Below are 20,787 nucleotides of genomic sequence, written 5' to 3'. Positions count from 1 at the left end.
CACAGAAAAGACATTTTATCTAAAATTGGATGCTGCCTGTCCTTGAAGGTAAGACCCTGGGCAAGTCACCAAAGACCCTCTGGGTCTCACTTTTATCCCTTAGCAAACAGTTCACTTAGACAATTCCCCACTCTGCAGTTTATATTCTATCCTGTATTTTCTGTCCATGTGGTATTTTTGCATTTTTTTCCTCAGTTGTAATAAAAATCTTTATCTTCTGCTGACTGCATACTCCTCTATAAATGTTAGTTTTCAGTACTATCACTTCAGGCAATTTCTTTTACAAGTAGTAACTCTAGTATAAGCTGGAAATATTATAAACAGAACCAGCCACTCCGTCAGCATGTGAGAGATTTTTCTGGTAAAATTTCATACAATGTATTTAGTCCATTTACATTCTCCTCACTGAAGCTTATAAAGCAAGATAGGAAAGGCAGATTTTCACATTTCCTCAGGCAGAGGTCAGAAGTAACTTTCAGAGGAACTTGAAGCTTAGGCAAAAATCCAAACACATAAAAGCACAGCCATTTTAAAACTAGTAAAAATGAACTGTTACTCAGTATAGCAGATGGCAATATTTTATGAACCATTTTGTAACATTAAAGAATTCCCAGCATCTACTAAAGTTCAGCCTCATGAATACCATTAAAGAAGCTATTCTGTTATTGCACATGGTATTTTTAAGGGAAATCCTATATTGTGAACCTAAAAAAGAATTTCTTAAGATATGAAAGGATTGCCTGATACACTCAACACCAGGTGAGAACCAGGTTATCCCGATTCACGCAGAGGCCATTTTTTTCACGCTATGAATACACCATGATATTAAAGTTACTGTTCTTCCGTTTTAAAGAAACTTTCTAGCTAAAGTGTCTGAAGTTAGACAAATCTTAGTTTATATTAGAAATAAGTCCGTAATTCACATTTAGTCAATGAGTATCTAATCTTAAATAATTACTGATAAAGGAACATTTACTGAAAATTGCTACTCAATTTAGAACAGCTACTTATCTGATTGGGGGAATAAACCAGGAAGAGTCTGAGATGCCTTTTGAATAGAGAGATGATATTTATTATGAGAATAAAATTGCTGAATGGTGATCCACTACATATATCTAGACACCCTCTTCATGTCTCTGCCAAGTAATATGGAAGAGGATGGTAGAATTCAGAGGAAAAGTTTCTCAAAGTCTTTGGGGATTTCCTTCAGCAGTTGGACATAAGGAATAGCAGCAGGGATGTTTGATTAAATTGATTGAATGCAATCACTAACCAGGATGGAAAATGTTTGGGGCTTACAAATTTTGAATACTCTATATAACGTGTCAGAAAGGTTAAAATAAAAAACACAAGAAATAAAAAATGTTGGTGAGGATGTGGAAAAAAAAGAGACTTTGTTCATTGTTGATGGAAAAGCAAACTGGTGCAGCCACTGCAGGTTTATTTACAACAACCAAGATATAGAAGCAGCCCGAGTGTCCATCGATAGAGGAATGGATAAAGATGTGACACACACACACACACACACACACACACACACACACACACACTCACTCACACAGTGGAATATTATTTAGTCATAAAAAGAATGAAACCTTGCCATTTACAATGGCATGTGTGGACCTAGAGAATATAATGCTTAGCAAACTAAGCCAGTCAGAGAAAGACAGATACCATATGATTTCACAAAGAAACAAACAAATAAACAAAGAAAAAAGAGAGAGAAAACGAAGAAACAGACTCCTGACTACAGAGAACACACTGATAGTTACCAGATGGGAGGTGGGGAGGGGGCTGAGTGAAATAGATGAAAGGGATTAAGAGTACACTTATCTTGATAAGCACTGAGCAATATACAGGATTGTTGAATAACTATATTGTACACATGACACTAATTTAATACTGTACATTAACTGTACTGGAATTAAAATTTAAGAAAAAGAATACTACATGTAAATCTGAGTGTCAAACTTACCCATTTTAAAATAAAAAAGACAGTAGTTATCTCTTATTTTTTTCTCTCAAAAATTAAGGAAAAATAGTTAAGTCATTAAGGTAAATTTTAATACATTTTTCAGAGATACCAGAGGTATAAAGACTTTCATAATAGAAATATTAATTTGATCATTCCCTGTAGAACTTGGTTTCATGTGAAATATCTACATATTTTGTTGTAAAACTGTACATTTGTTATTTTTTTTAGATTTTAACTGCTAATTTATAATATATTAATGAATGTTTCATCGGCTCTATGTAGAGTAAGGTGCAGTATAATCACAAAAGGACTTACAAACATATTCCGTTTAATAATTTGAAATGAGTGGCGCTCATTTTCATCACTAAGTGACAGCTTAATAAAAAATATTATATTTATCAATCTTTTAGCTCCTGGCCTGACAAAACATCAAAGGATCCTAAATGCTAATCCATCATCTTCTTAAAAACATGGAGGTGCTGGTTAATATTTGTAATACAGGATCAACAGTTTAAGAAAATGTTATCTTGAGAACATATTTTACAATAGGTGAGAGGATAATCATTGTACATAATTATTGTAGTTTACCTTCACAGATATGCCCGGGAAGTAGGCATACTTATTTACATTTTATAGCTAAAGTTGGGCGGCTTGACTCAAATCGTATTGCTGATACTCTGTGAGGGCAGAAACTGAACCCAATACAAAGTCGATGTTCTTTCCATTGTATCATTTTGGCTGCCACACTACACAATGACAGTGGGCACCATTCATTTGCATTAGCTGTAATGGATAGCCTCTGAAGTTTTGCTACCTCCTGAAATGTCATATAAAACCATTTTTCAAGAACATCCAATATAGGGGTGTCTGGGTGGTTGAGTCATTTAAGCATCTGACTCTTGATTTTGGCTTAGGTTGTGATCTCATGGTTCCTGAGATCAAGCCCAGTGTATGGCTCTATGCTGTCAGCACAGAGCCTGCTTAGGATTCTCTCTTCCTCTCTCTCTGCCCCTCCCCTACTCTTGCTTACTTCTTCTCCCTCTCTCTCTCAACATAAATAAACTTAAAAAAAAAGAACATCCATTATATTAAGTGTGATAAATCTATGTTGGTAAATATGCCATGGGGATATATCAGGTAATTTCCAAGATTTATCTTGAGGAAGCTAGGTATGACATTAGTGGCAGAAAATGCCACACAATCTCCCAGACACCATGGGTTAAATAGCAGAATACTGAAGGAATAGAGTAATGGCTAAGTTTCATCCATAAGATATGGCTTTAAATAAGCAACAGCTGAAATCAATAATCTTTCTAGCAACCAAACACAGATGCCATAATCCTTCCAGTAAAAAGAGAACTCTTTCAGCAGACAGGTGTTGTTTCTTACAACATAGAAGATTAGGTAGATGGATCTAAGCAGTAAGTTTTACCCCTCAGCTTTCAGGGATAAATCCATCAAAATCCAAACATGAAAGACAGAAATAGTTCAAGTACTGCTGAATCTTTCACAATTATTTTACAAGCAATTGTTTCCATGCTAAAATCTCTAGCCTAGATTTAGGACTAAAAGGGGCAAGAGAAAAATCAAGAAAATAGCTTTGAAAGATTTGAAGGAATAATAAAAAAAATGGAAGAACCTTGGGTAAGGCAAAGTTGACTAGATAATAAAGTGGGAATGAACCACTTTGTTAATTCAGTTCTAGTATTCAACCTGATAGTGCTCTTAATAAGTGTAGTGTGTCTAACATTGTAATAACACTTTGCTTGAATTGTTTTCATATTTGGGTTTCTTAGAATAAAATCAGCAACTTTGTTTGAAGTTACTGCATGAATAAATATATTAAGAGTAGTAAGTTTCCAAATACATATATAGCACATAGTTTATTTTCACACACACAACACACACACAAAAGTTTACTTCCGGTTAGATTTTTTAAAAGTAAAATGGCAGAATATATTAAATACAAAAACTCCGAAACACATTGCCAGAATGATCCTTTTAAAGTGTAGATTAGATAATGTCAGTTTTTCCCCTCCCTGCAAAAATGCCTTATGGTATCCCAACTCACTCAGAGTAAAATCCAGCATCCTCATGTGGCTGCACGGGACATGGTTAGTATGTCTCCGTGACCTCATTGCCCCTCCTTCGACTTCACACTGATTCAAATCTGGCTACACTTCTTTCTTGCTCCCGCTGAAAAAGGCGCATGCGCCCCTACTTTAGAGCTTCTGAAATGACTGTCCTCTCTGCTTTAAACCCGTCCTCTCAGATATTCCCATGCTTACTCTCTCACTTCGTTTTCTCTGCTCAAAGGTCACCTTTCCAGTGAATATGGTCCTGGCCGCCTTATCTATAGTACCATCCCATACAACTCTCTATTCCTTCTCGCTATAGGGTAGATCAGTCGTTGTTCAAAAATATTCACTCCCCATTTTCCCATCTTGGTGGGCAAATGCTACTGTCCATTCCTTGGTCTACTTGTTTAGGTTGTCATGATGCAAGCACCACATGCTTTCCTTTGATCGCTCACATTTCTGACATTGCCATGTGAAAGACATGCCCATTGCCTGTTGACTCCAAGAGGATGGTGGAGAAAGATGGAGCAGAGGTATCCAGCCCAGCTGTCCTAGTTGAGTGCAGCCCGACTTAGGCAGCCTTCAATCTGTAGACCCATGAGTGTGTCCAGCTCAAACCTCACCTCAGCTGACTCAAAGACACTTTAAACAAATAGCTGTTTATTGCTGTAGGTCATGGATGAAATTTTAGTGACCATTATAGTCCTTTTGTGACAATGCCTACCTGATACACCCTGATATTGTGTAGCAAATTCATCATCACACATAGTATATATTGTTTGTTTGTTTGTTTGTTTTTGCTTATTGTCATGTTCCTCTCTAAAATACTTTGAGAAGAATGTCTTCTGTTTATTGTTATTCTTCCACCACCTAGAATGGAGGTTGGAGCTTGGTAGTCACTCACTAAATATTCATGGAATAAATTGTCTACTGTGTGTTACTGTATTATCTAAAATGTATAGAGACTTAGGAGCTAAATGGACAAAACAAACATATTCTATTGTCCCATGGAAACAATAATCTAAATACCTCTATAAATATTTTAAATTTTATGTTTTACCTATATAAAATATTGTATCACTTAAAGTTGGATTAATTTAGAGTCCATATTTATAATATTTATAATTTTATCTCCAGTGGCAATAACAAAGCTAAATTCCTTTTACAAAAAAGATATTTTCACTGACAGCTTTTTCTATAAACTGGCATGAAACTAATTCTCTTTGTTTCCATCATGCTATTAAAATAAACTATAGTTACACATACCTGGCCTAGTATATTATTTATAATTCAATTATCTCTTTGTTTATCTTTTTCAGGGTTTGGCCGATTAACCAAATCTATGACCTTCTTCCTCATTTCCCTCCCATTTTTTCTTAGTCAACCATGAATTAAATACTTAATATTTGTAAAGCACTATAACAGGTGCTTAAAGTTACTGAAATATATGGAAGAAAATATGCTAAAATATTCAGGGTATAGAAAAAATATTAATTATCTTAGAAGATGAAATATCCACCCCAAAATAGGCTAGATGTGCTAGCAAGTAAATTCGACCATCTGCAGCTTGGTCCAATGTATTATCTGCAACCTGAGTTCATACCACTCTCCTGCTTCATGAAAAATCATGTTTCCTTAATGTCCTCTTCATTTGCACAATCCTTTCTTTTGCCTGTGCTATCTGTTATACCCCCATAGATAAACACTCAGTATTTCTTCAGTTGGAAAATAGTTTATTAGTTTTACAAAAGAGAATTAAAAATGGTGCCTGGAAAGAATCTCCCTTTCCACAGTCTTTATGATTGCATCCTCTGAAGTTCAGTGCTAAATTTTATACAACTAGATTTTCTCAAGAAAGCCATTGTTTCTGGCCACTGTTCTAGTTAGAGTCTCAAAGGGAAGGTTGACTCCCAAAACTTATAAATCATTCACTAGAATGTAAACCTTTTAAAGGCAGAGATTCTATATCACTTGTTTATTACTAGAGTTAAAAAAATAGGTATTCAGAAAATATTTGTTGAAAATAGAAAATATTCCTTAAGTAATTGTTTAAGAATGAATTCATTAAATGTCAAAATGTATCACATGAAACGTTTTTATTAGCTCAAAGAGGTGCTTGTGTTGACTTGGCACACTCACGTAAAACCTCAAAAGAGTCAGAACTTGAGAGGGGTCTAAAGGGTGGGCAGAAATAGGATATTAGGAGCCAACAACAATCTAAATTATACAGAAAAAAGAAAACTACAATTTGAAAAGACTTGGGGTCTGGAATGGGCTTTGAATGCCTGTGGGAGTTGGTCCAAATAGATGTGGAGTGTTGATATGTGGTCCCTTATAACAAAGTGAATTTGTTTTGAAAATTCATCAGCTCTGCTCATTGGGAAGCCATAGGAAGGCTTCTTGTAAGTTACATCATACAAAAACAGCAGTTTTGGAATGTAAACACCACTGATAGTCTTCTCAATACTTTCTATGACCTTTTTAAAATTTTTATTTTCAAGACTCTGACAGCATTGATCACCTGTGTCTGTTCAGCATTTTTTTTCATGAGACTGACATACTGTCCCAGTGCTCACATCTATCAACATTGCTCTGATTTATCCGCTTAATAACAGGAAATCATTTGGTAGCCCAACTCTATTTTGCTTGAACACTGACCTGTGACCTTAATCTGATGCGTTTCAAGGTTCTTTGTTTTTCCATATAAGACCAATTAAGTTGAAGCATTTTGAAAAGACTATATGACAAAACAGTCATATTTGAACATTTAAAGTTAATTTTTCTCTCAAGCAGACAAAAATAAAAGAATAATTTCATTAAAATAATTAAAAATCACTTTAATAATATAGTCATTAAACAATTGATTTATGCTACCTAAGAAAAAAATTTTAAATCAATGTGGTGGCTAGAGAAAAGCATAAGTCTATTTTTTATTTATTAATATAAAATGTGTAGATAATAGGATAAGAATTATTTTAGTTCTATTTATAACAAATTTATTTTATAAATCTGCACCTCTGTTTCTCAGAATATTATTTATTTTTAAATCCAGTATCTAATTCTACAAGTGAACTTGTACTAAAAATATTTATAAACTATGGAATTTAGAAATAAATAAATATTTAAAAATATTTATATTTATACGGAATATTTTACTGATTGTCCAATTACAACAAAAATTTGTTAGGAAATATCATTGTCAACTCCCCTGAAAATATGAGAAATATTTTTCCCATAATTTAATTGATGGGAAATGTGGCAGTTTTATGGAAGAAGCAACACACACACACACACATACACATTCATAGAAAAACAAACATACACATATTGTATTGAGTCACAGAGAAATGTTATACTTTCAGATACTTGATACTATTAATTTGATGAGTTCTATCACTATGCGGATTAAAAATACATTTAAACATTTTTGAAAATTATGCAAAAGTTCTCTTTTGTATGTAATGGTGTGGAGTTTCATAAGAACCATGTGAGAAAATGGAGCCTTTAGTTATGAACCTCTTTATTTGAATTACACAGAATAACCTTCATATAAGATAACCAATGCAGTATGGTTACTAACAGTTATCAGGTTTCTCTTGCATTTTATGGACAATTGAAAGCTTACTCCTGAGCCATTCCAAAAGAAATATGTTCATACAGTGAAGTGATACATACAAGGGAAAAAACTGAAAATTAAATCTACCATAAGCATCTTTAAAAAAAAGTATGCATAGCATAGAAGTAAAATAAATGTTTCTATTTATCCAGTCATTCCAGAAGAATTTATTGGTTGCCCTACTACCTGTTGTGACCTCTTCAAATAAAATTGGCTAATAGATGATTGATGTTCCCAAGTAACTTTAAATGATTACAGTATTGGAGGATGCAAGTATTTACAGGTTGCAGTGGGAATATAAAACATCTAGAGGAATGTCAGAGAGGCTTATCATAAAGGGTAAGAACTTTATTTGTTTCTAAAGAATAAGTCAAAGTTAGATAAAACTAGCCAATAAAAACCAAACAAAACTTCTTAGAAAAGAACATATAAGAAGGCCTGGTCACAAAGAATTGGATTCTTATTGTATCCAGGAAACTAAATTTAACTCAGTAAAGACAATGCATAAACAAATGGGATTCAGAAAGGGGTAAAGGGTAAGACCAGAGGTTCTGGTAAGCACAAGACTATGAAGTGCCATTGGTATATATGATGTGAAGCTATGGAGTTTCCAAAGATGGCCCACATGAGAACCATCCCTCCCAGTATTCATATTCTTCTACCAGCCTTTGTCTTCAATATGAGGTTATCAGGTGACTCACTTTTGACCAAAAGAATACAGTGAAATTGATGCCATATTTCTCCCAAGGCTGGGTTGTAAAGAAGGTTTATGTCTTCTACCAAGGTCTCTTGGAGACCTAGCTCTGGGTTTGCTAGAAACCAGCAGCTATAGCATGAAGAGCCATGGGGAGAGGTCACTGTAGGTGAACCTTTCAAAACCCCAAGCCGAGCTCCCAGCCATATGGCCAGTCACATGATGAGCTATTTTGGGTTGTCCAGACTACTAGAGACTTCAGATGACTAATCCCAGCCAACAAACATATAACTATAGTCCTGTAAGGGAGCCCAAGCAAGAATTGTCTAGCTGAGCCTTGTCAACCCACAGGGTCATGAGAGACAATAATAATTCTTTGTTTTAAGTCTTTTACTTTTGGAGAAGTTTGTTATGCAGCATTAGATAGCTGAAATAGTATCCATCTAAATATTTTAAATATGGATCATATGGTAGGGAAATTACTCCAATTGTGATATGAATGGTACAAAAGAACAAAACCTTTGGAGCAGCAGTACAAGTTATTACATACATTCAGATGAATATGATGTGGACTTGAACATAAGACAATGGAATGGAGAAGATCTAAAAGATATAATCTATAGGACCTGATGCCTTGAGATCTCATAGGATTTGGGTGTGGAGGGAGTGGCAAGCAAAGGTGAGGAGTCTAAGTTTAACTTGCAAGATAACATATTTTCCTTCCTTCCTTTCTTTATTCATTCATCCGGTAGACGTGCACTGAACCCTGGTATCTGTGAAAAAGGTGAACAGAAAGAGCCAAGCATCCTGGTCACATGAATCTTATGATCCAGTGGAGGACTATGCAATTAATCACATATTCTCATTAAACCAGTGAGGTAACTAATGCAGCAGAAAGAAAACCAGAGGAAGCATATGGAACTAGATCTAGTCATGGACCATAGGAGGTTGACAGAATACTAAATAGAGAATCTCAAAGATGATTAGTATTAGATTAAGGTGAGTCAGTGGAACAGTCATTATACTTTGACAAAGAATAAGCAGTATACACGAGGATGAATAACATATTCAGGGAATTAAAAGAAGATGTGACAGAGCATAATGGAATGGATGATAGGGGTTGACATATGAGTCAAGGCTAAGGAGAGGTAAGGAGGGGTAAAGTCTTAGAAGCACTGACAGCCATGGAATAGACTTTGTATCTATTCTAAAAGCACTTGGGGCTCATTAGGTGGGTTTGAGAAGCAATGCGATAACAAAATTTACTCATGATATTAATATTCTAATTTTAGTGTGGAGAACCAATTGAAGAATGACTAGCATGCCTATGAAAATACCCACTAGTAAACTATTGCAGTAAAAATCTTACAATTTGTCAAATTTTAGCAGTCATTATCATCATCAGTATTAACATTGCTATTTTTATTATGTTCAATTAGGTTGATGGAGACTGAGAGTAGACATATTGAGATTTATTCTGTAGTGATATAAAAACCAAGGATGATGGTTTGACTGTGGGATAGGGGAGCAAGTGAGAAGTGAATCCAAAGTGACTCCTATATTTCAGGTGTATGCAACAGGATAAAAAGTGATAGCCATTTGTGGAGAAGCATATAGCTGAGTTCTGTTTGGGACATGATGAGGCTGAGATTTCCTTTAGACATAAAGAGGCAATATCGAGTAGGAATTTGAATATCACAGTTGAGAGCATGTGCTGAAGGAAAAATGTATGATGGCAACTGAAGCTGGCAGTATAGTAAGACTGTCCATGTAGACAGCAGACAGTCAGAAAAAAGGTTTAGAATGAGTACTGAGGAACTCCTACACTCAGTAGCTAAATAGAACAGGTCTAACCTATATACTTTGAAAAGTGGGAACAAGGGACAGTAAAACCAGGCACATGTGGTGTCAATAAAGAAAAAAGGTTTTCAAGAAAGAGGGAGTGATTCACACTATAAATGTTGCCGAGAAATAGAGATGTGGTTATTGTTGAACATAGCAGGACAGCGTCGGTTAAATGGTGAAGACAAAGCCAATTTGAAGAAGGGTGAGGTTGGAGTAGGACATTAAACAAAGCAGACAGAAAAAAAGGTTTGAGGAGTATTTCTAAATGTGTGGCTAGGGAGGGGAGCATGATGTAGGGGTTGAGCAAGGGTAATCTTGGTGCTCTTGCCTTCTTTCATAGTTGTTACTTGCTTTCAACATTGGAGAGTCTGCTTAAAGGTTAATAGATTCTAAGTGAAATGAACTAGTTAAATAAACAGGAGAAGAACAGACTAATTGGTTTTGTGTCCAGATAAAGTACAGCTTTATTGTTTCCAATGTCAAATAGAGTGTATTAAAGTGATGGCAACGGATTCAATCTCTGTATCTGAATCCTCACCCTGCTCGGTAGCCTTGGAGAATTTACTTAACCTGTTCAAGGTTCTGTTTCCTCATGTCTACAATGAGGATATTAGTAGTTTCTGTATCAAAAGGCTGTTTAAAAGATTAAATGAAATAATTGAAATAATGATTTCAGCGTAAAGCGTGGCATGTCAGGCTTTTCTAAATGATTGTTGCTATGTTACTTCTTACTGCTAGAAATTGTCAAGTCATAGCTGGCTATTCCTTTTTGAAATAAGCTCATATTTGAAAGAAAATTTATATTTTTAAGACACTACCATAATATATTTCTATGGAACACTCAAACACATAGGCATCAGAGTCTATGTGAACACTTAACTGGAACATGCATTTATATTAGACAAGACTCTATCAGATATTATTAATAATGACCTATCTACAAGTCTTTATCCATTTCTCATGAGGATATTGCCATTTCAATATTTTAACACAAAAACAAGGTCATTTTATTTTTATTCTAAATAACGTGTGCAAACCCATGTCAGGTGTCCTTCCTCCTTGTAATGACACTAATCAGATAGATCATGTAGCTTTCAGGGTCACCTGACAAGGGAATTGAGGACTGGATAAAGCATCCTGGCTCTTAACTTATCTGGCCCAGAAGTGGCACCCATTACTTCTCATGGGCCTTAGCCAGAACTAGTCATGTGGTTCTGACCTTACCTCTAGGGAGAATATGGAATATAGGGGAGCATATAGACCATTTGGTAAGGATACTGTCTCTGCAATATTTCTAAATGTGTACTTGATTGTTTGACACATTTTTAAAAGGTAGAGAAAAACTATGAAGAAAAATACTGACTTGATTTTTGGATGTCTCAATGTTGGTATATTTTACTTTTTTAAGTTTTCTGTACATAACATATTTTATACAATTATTTTGAAGGTAATAATCACGTATGGTTGTCATATAATATAATTGGAAAACAATCAATAATGACTCCATCATTAAACTACTTTCAAAACGTAAAAGATAAGTCAAGTGCCTCTTTATTTCTATTCACCATTCGATGGCCTGGATAAGCAAATTGTTATGTAGGGTTTGGATACCCAACAAAAGTTCTCTCTTGATATTTATACCTTGCTGAAGATGATCATAAAGAATATTTCCCCATTTAGGTCCTTTTTATTGCATACAGCTGTATGGGGTATCACATTATTTTGTAGCTATCATAAAACTTGTTCATAACTATTTTTCCTTTTATCTTTTAAAATGCTATCATGACATCTCAGCATAATGGTTGTTTTCCCAACAGAAACAAATTCATATCTGTGCATACATAAAACTTAATATTAAAGCAAATTTTGTTTCATGATAGTGAATGATGATAGTAGCACAGTGTTGTGAATTTAATGGCTGATGTAGAAGTGAAAAGGTCTTCATATATCTAAAGATTAGTTATGACAGAGAGTCCCCAATGTTCTGAATGTACAAAACCGAGTGTTGGTAATACGACCTGCATATATAAGACTCACATGCCAGAGATGGAGCATGTTGAGAGCCAGACTGTACTTCCTAATAACAAATGATGGGGCACCAAGAGGAGTAGAAGCTGATATGAAAAACTTCATAAGGTGATATAAATAAAGATATTCAATATCAGATGATAATATTCATCAGCAACAAGTGTTTCCTTGTACAACATTATTCATATTATTTTTTTCCTCTCGGAAAACACTTAGTTCCCATGTAACATTAAAAAAAAAGGCATTGTATATGATTCTTCTACTGAATGAAGCACTTAGTGTGTCTGGTCTCCATGGAAGCCTCTACTTTTTGAGTGATACACACTGTATTCTGAAAGTAGCATGTACGACTTAACAATAAACTTAATATAGATATTGCCATGGCTTAAATTAATAATTAATTTAGTTTATAAAACAAGGTGATGGAAATGGCCAAACATAGGCATTAGTATTTCAACCTGACAACAAATGTGTATTAACATTATAAATGCTCGGCCGGAATATAATTTTCTACCAGGTTAAGATAAAGATGTCGGATGTCATATGTATTTATATAGTTTGGTATTCTAAGAGCAAGTCAGTGGTTCGGCATCATTAGGGTGCATATAATCTGTGTAGTTAGTTCTATTAATTGTTTAGGGAGCATTCTCTGTTTGTTTTTATTTTAGTGGTATAGGGGTGATGAAGAGGATAGGGAACAAAAGGAGAAAACAGGTAATAAAATATAAAAGACTAACGCTTTTGTCTTCTTTGCTTGTCAAAGCAAAGCACCTTACCTAGTTTATATACCAAAAATAACAAGAATAATTAAAATGCCTTGATTTCAAACTCTTTTAGTCTGGCAATGGTCTTTACAATACTTGAAGGTTAATAATGTGACAGTGATGTACCAAGCCATGCAAATAATGTATCTTTATAATAGGGGACACTTTTCTTGTGAAATGGATTGGAAAAAATATGATAGCATATATAAATTACATTAAAATGAACGTTCTTCAACCTGATGAATATCATGAGTGTTCCTCTTTCAAAAACACCATCAAAATGAGAAGCATTTCTCTTCAGCCAACTCTCAATTATCTACATGTAGATTATCCACTTTGTGGATGATCTGCCACAATTTTAAAATTTCAAATAATTTCTTTCTGTCACCCATCATTTTTTCTGAAATAATTATCCAATACCTCAGTAATAAATAAAAAAAACTCAGCAAAGGAAAATACAGTAGAGTGTGAGTTAAGGGGGTTTATATGTCTCATTCCAGATCCTATAATTGATTTCAAATCCCAATGTAAACTGTTTTTATTACCCACTATTTTGTAATGTTTGCAATATTTCTTCTGTATTCTTCTTAATGGTGAAATAATAAAGTACAAATTAGGCATTTTATCATGACTTGCTACTTGTATGTGTGTTCATATATACTTTTTACTAACATAAATCCTTCCAATAGGAACATATTTTAATATATCTGGATAGCAACTGATAAAAAGGGGAACTGTCCTCTTTAGATGTCCTATATTTTCAGCCCCCCCCCACCTTTTTTTAAATTTATTTATGTGTTTTTTTTGAGGAGAGAGATAATGGGAACAGCAGAAGAGAGGGAAGGAGAGAGAGACCCAAGCAGGCGCTGCACCGTCAGCACAGAGCCCTATCTTAAGCCGGGCTTGAACTCACAAACTGTGAGATCATGACCTGAGCCAAAACCAAGAGTTGGACACTTAACTGACTGGGCCATTCAGGTGCCACAGGGCCCTTTGTTCTTATCCTTCAACACAAACTATAACAATTATGATCCATATATTAAGTAGTTATTGTGTTCTTTTGCAGGACAAACAGTAATTGAGGCACTAGAAATGTGTATACTTGTATACCAACCCAATAGATTGGAGGATCTGAAGGATTTAAAGAATGCAATCATGAAAAAGTCCTGTGGAAAATATTGTAAACAGAGAAACGGCAAGTACAAAGACCCTGAAGCAGATTACAGGGAAAAAATGTGTATATATTCATTTGTGATTATATGGTTGTGTACTACTTTCCCTGCTTAAACTGGGTGATCTATTCGATCTATTTTTGGAAATTAATTCTTCTTTCCCTTCTAGGAGATAGTAAGGCAATTGTGTTTCTAATGGTTAATTCATTTCCACCAGGGAAACCTTAAAGGAGTTTATATTGCTGTTATTTAAACTTCTTAAATTCAAAGTTCTCTTTTGAGATGATTCTAATGGACCACAGACCCCTACTGAGATTAAAAACAACAACAACAACTGAATGGGGGTATTTCTGAGTGTGTGTTAGGAGTAATTGCTAAAGATATAGCGGCTTTAATCCTTGAGAGTAGAATTAAAAGAAAGAAAAGAGAAAGTAAGCTAGATCCATGAATTTGGCAGTTTGAGCCTAGTCTTTGGAGTGGTTTTATTTGCTGCTACAAATGTTGAAGACAAAAGCCCTGGGACATTTTTTCAGGTCAACAGCATGTATCTTTGGGAGAAGAAGTATTCCCTTCTGATGTTTCTCAGACTCCAAAATTCCGTATATTACTCATCTACTATCCTCATGAATGACATCAATAACCTTTGAATGTCAAAGAAAGTTTGTATGCCAAAACCGTCTCGCCTTTCTTCAAGGAAGTATTCCTATTAAAATTTGGGATAATCACAACTCCAAGTCTGTATTTGTAATCACACTGGGACACATGAGATGCTTCAGACTATGAAAAGCATTTGAAATATGAACAAAACCCATTTGCATGTCTTCTCTCAATGACTATTTCTCTTTCCAGCTCCCATCATTTTCTTTCTCTCTTCTCTCTCCCTCATCCCCAAATCCTTCTGCACCATTAAATCACTGCTAAAATGTTAACAAACAGCTGTGATTTTACATGACTTTACCAACAAAGGTTAGTTGGACAGATACTTACTGAGAAGGTTGCTTCCACGAAGGTTCACAGTTAGTAGGTTCATCTACTAATTTCCATAGTAAGGTGGAAATTACAAGCTAGGAAATTACAAGCTAGTAAGGTGGAAATTACCATCTAGCCATTTGGGGCTGCTCATGACAGTAGATCCACAGGCCAATAAATAAATAAATAAATAAATAAATGTTAACTTATTTGAAAGTTACTAAAGGAATAAATCCTAAAAAATCCTCATCACAAGGAAAAAAATCACCTAACTATATGAGGTGATGGATGTTAACTACACTTACTGTGGTAATTATTTTGCAGTATACATGTATGTCCAGTCATAATTCTCTACACCTTAAACAACGCTTCATGCCAACTGTATCTCAACAAAACAAGGAAGAAAACAAAATGAAGAGTTGCTGTATTGGGTGGGGCAATTGAATGAAGATTTTTGGCTGTCATTGCATAATGGGGGTGTGGAGGAAGGTGTCCAGAACCCAGGCCACACACTGAGGCAACCTCTGGTACTTCTGTGCCCAGTGATAACTGTAAACAGTCAATGGCAGCAATCAGTTCAACCAGGAAAAGGCAAATATGGGCTCAGACTGCTCAAGAATAGAGCTTAGATCACAGATGTCTCCATCTCCCTCGGCATGGGACCCAGTTCATCCTAACTTCTCGCATGGGATGGGGGAATCTAGAATAAGTGATGGACATGAGAGATGAGAAAAGTCAATTACAAACCTAGGATTAGCTGCAGCATGAAAACTATAGCTTATTTTGCAAATCCTGTTTAAGTCTTTTTAAGAGGTTGTAAATGACCACTACATTTAAGGATTGAAATTGTCTTCTCTTTTTTAGGCAAGACGTTAAGATATCTTGTCCTCATATGAGAATCAAATTCCATGAAAAGATGCAAGCAGTTCTGAGTGGGCAGGAGTGAACAGTATCCTACCCAGATCTTGTATCAATAGATCTTGTATCGTACACCACTTGGCCCCATCTATACTCTCGGGCTTCAGCTGCTTTTATTGATTTCCCAGCTGGAGCAGCCTTGGCAATGGGCCATGCCATCTTGATAATAATAAATTCCTGGCCACTGCCTTGACTTTCCTGCTGTCAGAGTGGAGGAGACCCATGTGCAGTGCTGACTGGCAAGAGAGTGTACCTGTGCACTGGCCAAATAGGACCTGGAGACTCCGAGGATGAAAAACAATGCTGAATTAGCTAATTTGTTTAATATCGAGGTAATGTAAACTCTGTCCAAAGAGAGGAGAGGGGCAAAGAATGGGGCTATAAAGAACAGCCGAAAATTATAGAAAAAAGGTGAAGGATCTTTGTTGGAATGAAATTTAATCAGTAGTTTTCAAACTTTTCTGACTATGGCTGATAGTATTTATATCACACTGTGGCATAAACATATATTCAGACATACTTACATACAAAATTATATATAAAATAAAGCTGAAATAAACAAATAATATTTATTTTTAATACCCGTGATGTGCTCTAGTATTTTCTTTACAAAAAAAATGTAATATTTATTCATTTTTGGGAGAGAGAACACAAGCGTGGAAGAGGCAGGACAAAAGGGGGACAGAAAATCTGAAGCGGGTTCTGTGCTGACAATAGAGAGCCCGATGTGCAGCTTGAAGCCAAGAACCACGAGATCATGACCTGAACTGAAGCTGGAGCTTAACTAACTGAGCCCCCAGGAGCGCCTAGTATTTTCCTTTATATTATATCTCATACTATTTATTTAAAATTACTGACCTTTGTCATCTGTATTATATTATGAAGTAAATTTAGTATGTTTTGATCAGCATTTCAAAAAATACCTAAATGTATCACTCAAATGCCCAATATTATTTTGTGAAATTTGATTTTAGTCATACACGCCAGTATACACATATGCATATGTGTGTACATGTATGTGCGTGTGTGTACTGAGCTTTGATGTTATGTAAAATGTCAACAAATAGGCTGAATGTCCCTGTTCTACACTGTTCCACATCAAATTAAGAATTGATAGGAAAAAACCCACATCAATAAGCTTGAATCTGGGACTGCACGTTAAAGCCTAACATTTATCTATGTTAGAATAAAAAATCAATATTTTGCAAATATTTATTAGTATGCCTTGGCATTGTACTTACGTATCTATTCTTGATTTTCCCCACTATTAAATATTAATAAGGTCACTTTGAGAAATTCCAAGTGGCTTCAGCTAAACTGAGAAACAAACAAAAAAGAATTATTTGGGTCACATCTAGGCTAATACAAAAGGACAGATATGATGTCTGCACTCAGGAGTCTAGATGTGATTGAAGCTGTTGGGGGAAGAGGATTAGATAAAGTGAAAAATCAGATGGGATTGAGTCTGCCTCCTTTCAGTGCTTACTTACAGAGTTTTTGCTCCTATTCTCTGCTATTTTTAAACAGAAAGGCTCATTGGCACAGACACACCACAGGGCATGGGGAGAAACATTAAACAAAGATTTAGGATTTGGGACAACAATTACTAATGTCTTCACTTTAAAAATTCCTCTTTTTGAGATCCACCCAATTCCTCAAATAACAGCTGGTAAATTTAATTATCAGTTATCATTCTCTACCAAATATTTTCAATAACTTGAAAAGTAATTATTTTAAAATATTTTAAATAATTTTAAAGCTCATTTAAATGACAATTTTAGAAATACTGTCTTGTTTATGAATATCTTCCCTGTGCCAAACCTATACCAGGAAGATATTATTTATTTTTTCATAAAAATTTAAAGATTCATTTTTTAACCTTTAAATCTTTAAGCTATTAGATGTTTTAATGTATGCTATGATGCCAGGATCCTATATATTTTCCATCGGATTTTCTTAATTCTTTCCTTATTATTTTACAATAGTGGTAATTCTGCCATAGATCAGATTTCAATGATTCATGTTTTTTTTTTTTTTTTTTCTGGATTCCCTATTCTAAAACACAGGTCTGTTAATCAATCTACAGCTGTCATAATCTTAACCCCTAGAGTATTTTTTGTTATCTATAAATGTATAACAGATTATTCTAGAATTTAGTGGTTTTAGGCAGTAATAATTATTTATTATCTCTCACATTTTGTGCAGATCAGGACTTTGGGAATGGCTCGGTTTTGAATTCCTGGTTCAGGGTCTCTCACTGAAGGCAAGGTGTTGACCAGGGCTATAGTCACCCACAGACTTGTGGAATTGCTTGCAAGGTGGCATAAACATAAACATAAGGCCAATAACGTATCATTTCTAACCTTTCTTGTTCTGTTTACTAGTAATAGCTCTTTCCAGGTTACAAAATAGTTTGATGTACCTTCTAGCTTTCTCTTTGTTCATTTGCTAAGCAAGCACACATTTCAAGGAGTCGTTATTCCCAAGTTACAGGTAAGAAAACTGAATGTAGTTAACCATTTAATACCAATGGTTGACTGAAAGACATTCATATTAAAACTATTGAATGGGCATCTGGTAATGTTTTCCTTACTCTTAATTAATTATTCTTCATTTATTAACCATAGGATGAGTTCCAATAATGTTGACTATTTGTAGCTGCTCAAATTTGATCAATAGAACACATGGAAGTCATATTACATTAGTGATCTTTTCTATGTAATTTGCTACTGGGCACTAATGACATTTAGTACCAATGTAAGTAGTATCAATTGGTTACTCAGTGCAGTACAGTGTGATTACTAGGATAAATAAAGGCTATAAAAGTTACCATAACTTCTGTAGAAAAAGAAAAAAAAAGATGCAAGTTACCATATCCCAGCCTTCAGAAGTGTTGCATGTAAATTAATTACTTTTAAACAACTAAGTGATAGATAGACAAGACACAGAGATAGATATAGTTTAATACATGTTTTGTTTCTGTTTTTGTTTTTTTTTCCCTGTATTGTTCTGCTTTCTGATGAACATCATACTGTTGAGATTTTAAAATATATACCATAAGGGCACCTGGGTGGCTCAGTAGGCAAAGCATCTAGCTCTTGGTTTCAGTTCAGGTCAGGATTTCACTGTTCCTGAGTTCCAGCCGCAGGTTGGACTCCATGCTATCAATGAGGAGCCTGTTTGGAATTCTTTCTCTCTTCGCCCCTCCTTTTCTCTCTCTCTTTCTCTCTCTCTCTCAAAATAAATAAATGAACTTTAAAAAAAAGAATCAGTTAAAAATAAAATACAATATATAGAATAAACAACACTGGGATATGTAGAATAGATCAAATTTTGTCCACACTGTATTTAGCAGTATATTTATTTATAGCACTTTTCCCCATATTGCATCATAACCTAACACATCTGAAAAAGTGTCCCAAATCACACACAAAAAATAAGAAAAATTTTCAAAAAGAGATAATGTTTGATCCACGAATAATAACAAAGTTAGACATCAATTTAGGAATATTTAGAAATTTTGAGCTCATTAGAGCCCATTTACGCAAGATAAATTTTACTTCTTTAACAAAAATTACCTATAAAGCACCAGCCCCATATTAAGAATGCTATTTGACTTGTTCAAGATTGTGTCATAACTCAGCAAAAATGCCACCTTCTTAAATCTGTATGCAAATGCACTTAACTCGACATATACTTAATATGCCTCCACAGGATGATTCATATGCCAACTGGTAACTGAAAACTGACCACTGTCATTAAAGATATAGTTTCAAGACATCGAGTCCATGTTTCTGAGTTACTGAAGTCAAGTATCTTCTGATACTTGTACCTCATCTTTGACACATTATTCTCTCAGTTTGTTATTAGTCACTTTAGTTTGCCATATCTAATTTTTAAACAGAGATTTTAATTCAACAGCATATACAACTGGAATGAACTATGACTGATGGTATAATTAGAATAAGAAAGCTCGAATACAGCGACAGAGCGTAGCTAAATTTCCACCTCTGTGTGTCAGAAACAGCCTTATAATTACGTAACCCTTTCTAATTTAACTGGATTTTTACCTTCTTTGCAGATGTGACATTTATCCAACACCACATTAATAGTGAAATAATGCTAACACTGCAGTTGGCAAGATTGGAATGCCTATTGCTAGGTACTACTCCATTTATCAAATTACATATTTTTTTTGCAGCAAACCTCAAAAAGAACGCATTGATAACTATCCAATATGCCACAAATGCTTATAACTTGTATGTAGTCTAAACATGGTAATGAGACATTTATTGTCTGATTACTAGCACAAAAAAATCCCAACCTTTTTGTATATTCATGGAGTCAAACCAAAAAAAAAAAAAAATGATGTCTCTGGGACTTCATTCTTCACATGCATAATGAATGATGCTGCTGTCAGCAATCAATCCAAAATAGCACTGGTATAAGGTACCCCACAGTCAGACATGACATGCAGACAAATAAAAAGCAATATTCATTTCTGTAATGAATTTATGAGCCAACACGGACACTAGCATATTAGAATCATATCACTCCTATCTATGTGCTTGCCACGTGTGTTTGAGTTTATCTTTTTGTTTTTCATTTATTCCCCTTCCTCTGAAAGGAATGTGAATGAGAAGGGCAACTAGTCAATAAAAATACAGAAATTTTCAATCTTCTTTTAATTATAGTAATGCATAACATATACTAGGATTTCTATAGGAG

The 20,787-nt window shown here is 34.7% G+C and overlaps 1 protein-coding gene across 18 annotated transcripts in view; it reads right to left on the bottom strand.

Annotated features, from left to right (window-relative positions):
- Positions 1 to 20,787, bottom strand: part of ROBO2 (roundabout guidance receptor 2) — a 1,685,269-nt gene that overhangs the window by 1,137,228 nt on the left and 527,254 nt on the right. The window lies entirely within an intron of this gene.

The sequence above is a fragment of the Felis catus genome, chromosome C2 (assembly GCF_018350175.1).
Source record: "Felis catus isolate Fca126 chromosome C2, F.catus_Fca126_mat1.0, whole genome shotgun sequence".
Classification (NCBI taxonomy): Eukaryota; Metazoa; Chordata; class Mammalia; order Carnivora; family Felidae; genus Felis; species Felis catus.
Note: the sequence above shows the minus strand (reverse complement) of the source record. Positions and strands in the feature narration are given on the sequence as shown.